The sequence below is a fragment of the Acinonyx jubatus genome, chromosome X (genome assembly GCF_027475565.1).
Source record: "Acinonyx jubatus isolate Ajub_Pintada_27869175 chromosome X, VMU_Ajub_asm_v1.0, whole genome shotgun sequence".
Taxonomy (NCBI): Eukaryota; Metazoa; Chordata; class Mammalia; order Carnivora; family Felidae; genus Acinonyx; species Acinonyx jubatus.
In genome coordinates, this window is record NC_069389.1 from 64,291,563 (window position 1) to 64,298,121 (window position 6,559).

A 6,559-nucleotide genomic window follows, 5' to 3' on the forward strand; every position below is an offset into this window, starting at 1 on the left:
AACAATAAGAATGAATAGCTCTAAGTTAGAGAGATAATATGTTAGAGAAAATGGTTATTACTCCATACAAAATCAGACTTTTGTCTACTTACCATTTTCCAATTTAAGGACGTCAGTATAATCTGAAAGACCATTGCCTTGGGACTATTCATGGGAGGCAAGTGTATCATTATTAAAAGTATGTAATTGTCTTGAATTCATGTATTTTAAGATAAAAATCATATCTATTGAGTAGTTATTACATTAAAAATCCTTTTCTGTATTCTGAAAAATCACCTTTACATAAGTCATTTACCTTCTATCATGGTTTAGATTTAACTTAATTTCATTTCAGCACAGGAGGTTCTAAACTGAAGCTGATTTTGGACTTTTTCTCTGTTCCTTATATGTTAACCAACTTGTTTCAACAATTCTGTTTTTTAATTTTGGAAAATTTTTGAAATAGTACCTTGAATAAAAATATTTATTTTAGGACCAAAACATTACTATTTGAGGATTTTCAAAACCTAACCTTTAAAATGAACTACTAGGACCTCATCAAAATAAATATCTTATGAACAGTGAAGGAAACAATCAGCAAAACTAAAAGGCAACCGACAGAATGGGAGAAGATATTTGCAAATGACATATCAGATAAAGGGTTACTATACAATAACTATAAAGAACTTATCAAACTCAACACCCAAAAAACAATTAATCCAGTGAAGAAATGGGCAAAAGACATGAATAGACACTTCCCCAAAGAAGACATCCAGATGGCCAACCAATACATGAAAAAATACTCCACATCACTCATCATCAGGGAAATACAAATCAAAACTACAATGAGATACAACTTTACACCTGTCAGAATGGCTAACATTAACAACTCAGGTAACAACGGATGGTGGCGAGGATGCGGAGAAAGAGGATCTCTTTTGCATTGTTGGTGGGAATGTAAGTTTCTGCAGCCACTCTGGAAAACAGTATGGAGGTTCCTCAAAAAACTAAAAACAGAACTACCCTATGACCCAGCAATTGAACTACTAGGCATTTATCCACGGGATACAAGTGTGCTGTTTTGAAGGGACACATGCACCCCCATGTTTATAGCAGCACTATCAACAATAGCCAAAGTATGGAAAAAGCCCAAATGTCCATCGATGGATGAATGGATAAAGAAGATGTTGTTTATCTATACAATGGAGTATTACTCGGCAGTCAAAAAGAATGAAATATTGCCATTTGCAACTACGTGGATGGAACTAGAGGGTATTATGCTAAGTGAAATTAGTCAATCAGAGAAAGACAAATATCATATGACTTCACTCATATGAGGACTTTAAGATACAAAACAGATGAACATAAGGGAAGGGAAACAAAAATAATATAAAAACAGGGAGGGGGACAAAACAGAAGAGACTCATAAATATGGAGAACAAATGGAGGGTTACTGGAGGGGTTGTGGGAGGGGAGATGGGCTAAATGGGTAAGGGGCATTAAGGAGTCTACTCCTGAAATCATTGTTTCACTATATGCTAATTTGGATGTAAATTTTAAAAAATAAAAAATAAAATTAAAAAAAAACCTTAACCTTTAAAATGGTGTCAATATTTATTTGTGTGATCTTAGTAGGTCATCAATAATACTTACTATATTATGGTTTATTATGTGATTGGACTCCAACTCTGACATGCCCTAGCTCTATGTCTCCTTTTGCTGACACCATCTTAAACATGGGACTTTTATAAGGATTAATAATGTTCAGCTTGAAACATTTTAGGTGTTATTAGAGAGAAACACTGAGGGCAGGCTTTGTTTTATGTAGTAGATATACCCTGAAGTATTATGTATAGTTATTCTTTTTATCAAGGTACAGCAATAAACTGAATTATACCTTACCATCTAGTTAGAAAATGATTTCAAAGGTTATTCACATTAAAAATTTTTATCCTGAGACATGCTATAACTAGCCAAAAACATGCTTATTAATAGGGCAAACACTTTAAAGTCATGACAGAATTTTTATTAAAACTTCAACACTATATACTCAGAAAATCAATTATTGTGATGAATCAGTATATTACCAAAAACTAGCATTGCCAATGAGATAGTTAATAAAGGATACTTCATATTACTAAGGAAACTCCAAGTAAATTTCTTAAACAACTTTTCTCTGTGGTATTCCCTAAAGATTTTTGTATACCTTTGTCCATTTCTCCATAATTTTACTAAGTATTGTTCTGGTATAGATTTATAATTTATATCCACTTTCACTTATAGTGATGGTATACTTTTTTTTTAAATTAACACTCCTCTATTCCACTCTCCCCTTCACAACTTACTATTTTTGAAATGTTTAGAAGAGAAATTGTGTGTATCAAAGTTTTTATGGTAAAGGAATGTAGGATCCAATGAAAATATCAAAAAATAATACAAGTCCTGGAGAAGTGTTTAGTTTCATAGTGTGAAAGAATGGTCCTCTGTGGTATACTTTGACATTCTTGTAATATGAATGATATATAGTTAAAAAATAATGTTGTAAGGTGAAGATGGCTAACTGCTTTATGTAGAGGGTAGAATTTCACATGAAAAGTTAAGATTACTCATTACCATATTTCTACCCATCACTTGGAATGTGTTTTTTAAGAGAAAACAAGCATTGTTCCTTTTATTTTAGCCTTGGAAATGAAAGGGACTAAGGTATTTAAAAAACCAGTTGTTATATTGGAAGTTATGACAGTACATTTTCTGTGGCTGCAGAATTTGGCTAGGAAGTGGGAGGTTATAGACAATGTGCTTAGAAATTTAACCAGCCCTTTTAGGTCAGTTTTGATTACTGTAGCATTTTAGTAAATTTTGAGACATGGTATGAAATGGTATGAAAAGGTTTCCCAGCTCTGGGAAAGAGTCAGAATTGTATGCTTTGGAAGCTGGACTTCTGGATTTACCTACTTCCTTTTTTATTCTTAATATTCATGGAGTCTTTTTAAAACCAAGGAAATCAAGCAAGAGAAAAAAGGGAAAAAGACATCCACATTGGAAAGAAGTAAAATGATCTTTATTTACAAATGACATGATCTTATGAATAGAAAACTCTGGGGGCACCTGGGTGGCTCAGTTGATTAAGAATCTGACTCTTGGGGGCGCCTGGGTGGCTCAGTCCATTGAGCGTCTGACTTTGGCTCAGGTCATGATCTCACAGCTCGTGAGTTCGAGCCCCGCATCCGGCTCTGTGCTGACAGCTTGGAGCCTGGAGCCTGCTTCGGATTCTGTGTCTCCCTCTCTCTCTCTGCCCCTAACCCACTCGCATTCTGTCTCTGTCGCTCTCAAAAATAAACATTAAAAAAATTAAAAAAAGAAATAAAAAGAATCTGACTCTTGGTTTCACCTCAGGTCACAATCTCACGGTTTATGAGTTTGAGCCCTGCGTCAGGCTCTGTGCTGACAGCGCAGAGTCTGCTTGGGATTCTCTCTCTCTCTCTGCCCCTCCCCTGCTCACTCTCTCTTCTCTAAAAATAAATATATAAACTTAATTTTTTTAAAAATAGAGATAGTACCTGTCCTTCTCAAACTGTTCCAAAAAATAGAAAGGGAAGGAACACTTCTGGACTCATTCTATGAAGCCAGCATTCCTTTGATTCCCAAACCAGACAGAGACCCAACAAAAAAAGAGAACTACAGGCCAATATCCCTGATGAATGTGGATGCAAAAATTCTCAATAAGAAACTAGCAAATCGAATTCAACAGCATATAAAAAGAATGATTCACCATGATCAAGTGGGGTTCATTCCTGGGATGCAGAGCTGGTTCAATATTCACAAATCAATGATACATCACATTAATAAAAGAAAAGATAAGAAACATGATCCTGTCAATAGATGCAGAAAAAGCATTTGACAAAATTCAGCATCCTTTCTTAATAAAAACCCTCAAGAAAGTTGGGATAGAAGGAACATACTTAAACATCATCAAAGCCATTTATGAAAAGCCCACAGCTAATAACACCCTCAATGGGGAAAAACTGAGAGCTTTCCCCCTGAGATCAGGAACACGACAGGGATGTCCACTCTCACCGCTGTTGTATAACATAGTGTTGGAAGTCCTAGTATCAGCAATCAGAGAACAAAATGAAATCAAAGTCATCAAAATTGGCAAAGATAAAGTCAAACTTTCACTTTTCACAGATGACATGATACTCTATATGGAAAACCCGACAGACTCCACCAAAAGTCTGCTAGAACTGATACATGAATTCAGCAAAGTTGCAGGATACAAATTAAAAAAAAAAAAAGAAAAAAACCTCTGAAGAATCCACAAAATACCTACCAAATCTAATAAACTAGTTCAGCAAAATTGGATACAAGATTAATATTCAAAACTCAGTTGTGTCTAGGCAGTAGCAATGAACAATCCAAAATGGAAATAAGAAATCCATTTACAGCATCAAAAATAAAACACTTAGGAATAAATTTAATAAAGGAGGTATAAGACTGGTACACAAAGCACTGCAAAATATTGCTGAAAGAAATGAAAGCTACCCTAAATAAATAAGAAGACATCCTGTGTTAATGTACTGAAAGAAAATTTTCTTGGTATGGCAATATTCTCAAAACTTATCTGTATATTTATTGTGATCCTTAAGCAAAATTTCAACTGCCTTTTCTTTGGCGAAATGGACTAACTGATCCTAAAACTTATATGGAATTATAAGGGTCCCTGAACAACCAAGAACAAAATTGGAGGACACATACTCTCTGATGTCAAAAATTACTACAATGCTACAGTAATCAAAGGTATGGTACTGACATACAGACATATGCATTAATGGTATAGACTTGAGGGTGCAGAAATAAATCCATACATCTATGTCCTTTCATTTTTGAAGAGTGCTAAGACCATTCAATAGGGAAATAGTGTTTCAAGAAATGGTGCTTGAACAAATGGATGACCACATGTAAATTAATAAAGTTGGACCCCTACTTCACACCATGTAGAAAATTTAACACAAAATATATCAGAGACTTAAATGTAAGAGTTAAACTATAAAACTCTTAAGATATATGGATGTATGTCTTTGTGACCTGGGTTTGGCTCCAGATTCTTAGATATGCCACACAAAACACAAGCAATGAAAGAAAAGGTAAATTACATGTAAATCAAAATTAAAAACTTTTGTGCATCAAAGGACACTATCAAGAAAATGAAAAGACAACCCATAGAATGGGAGAAAATTTTTGCAAATATTATAACTGATAAGGCACTTGTATATAAAATATGTACACATCTTACAACACAATACTAAAAAGACAACCCAAGTGAAAATGAGCAAAGGATTTGTTAGACATTTCTCCAAAGATACACAAATGGCTGATAAGCACATGGGAAGATGCTCAACATCATTATGGAAATGCGTATCAAAATCACCATGATTTTAATCACCTCCAAATCACCCCACTAGGATGGTTACATAATGAAATATAGATTATAAGAAGTATTGACAAGAAAGTGGAGAAATTAGAACCCTCCTATATTGCTGGTGAGAATATATAATGCTGAAGCCACTTTGGAAAACAGTCTGGAAGACCCTCAAAAAGTTATAGCATGACTATTTGGTCCAGTGACTCTACTTCTAGAATGTATACCTAGGAGAATATATATATACACAAAAACATGTACATGGATATTCATAACGGCATTATACATAATTGACAAAACATAGAAACAACTCAAATGTTCATCAAGAAATAATGTAGTATATCAATGTAATATATTATTCAGCCATAAAAAGAAATGAAGTAATGATACATGCTACAACATCAATGAACCTGAAAACATTATCCTAAGTTAAAGAAGCCAGACACAAAGGCCACACGTTGCATGATTCTATTTTTATGAAATATCTAGAATAGGCAAATCTATAGAGAAAGAAACTTAAAAATTAGTGGCTACCAGGGACAGGTGAGAGGGAGTTGAGAATATAAAGATTACTAATTGGCACTTTGGTTTTTATTTGGGTGAAATGTTCTGGAATTAGGTAGTGGTGGTAATCACACAACATTGTGAATGTACTAAAAACCACTGAATTGGAAATGGTTAAAATGGTAAATTTCATGTTAATTTTATCTCAGTGCAAAAAAACTTTTAAATTCTTTTATGAATATCACAATATAAAAAATTAAATGCTATAATATTTCACTAACTACATTTTTAGAGATTAAAAACTACAATTATTTTTGAAGAGAATTTTTATTAAGATCAACCCAGTAAAATTTTGTGGATACACGTGTAATCAGAACTGCCCTTTTGAAAAAAAAATGTGTAAATCTTTTTAAAATGGAATTACAATTTTATTTGTTCACAAGCTGATAATAAAATTATATTTGGGAAAGAATTCTAACTCTTTGCATTACAGAAAATAGTTCACTTTTTTTTTTTATAAAAACAACCTAGAGAACCATAAGAATGTTGTAACAATCTTTCATGATATCCCCACATTGTGACTTGATCACATATAAGTAAAATTAAAATTCACAGATTTAATACATAACTTACACAAAAGGAAAGTCACTCAAAAAG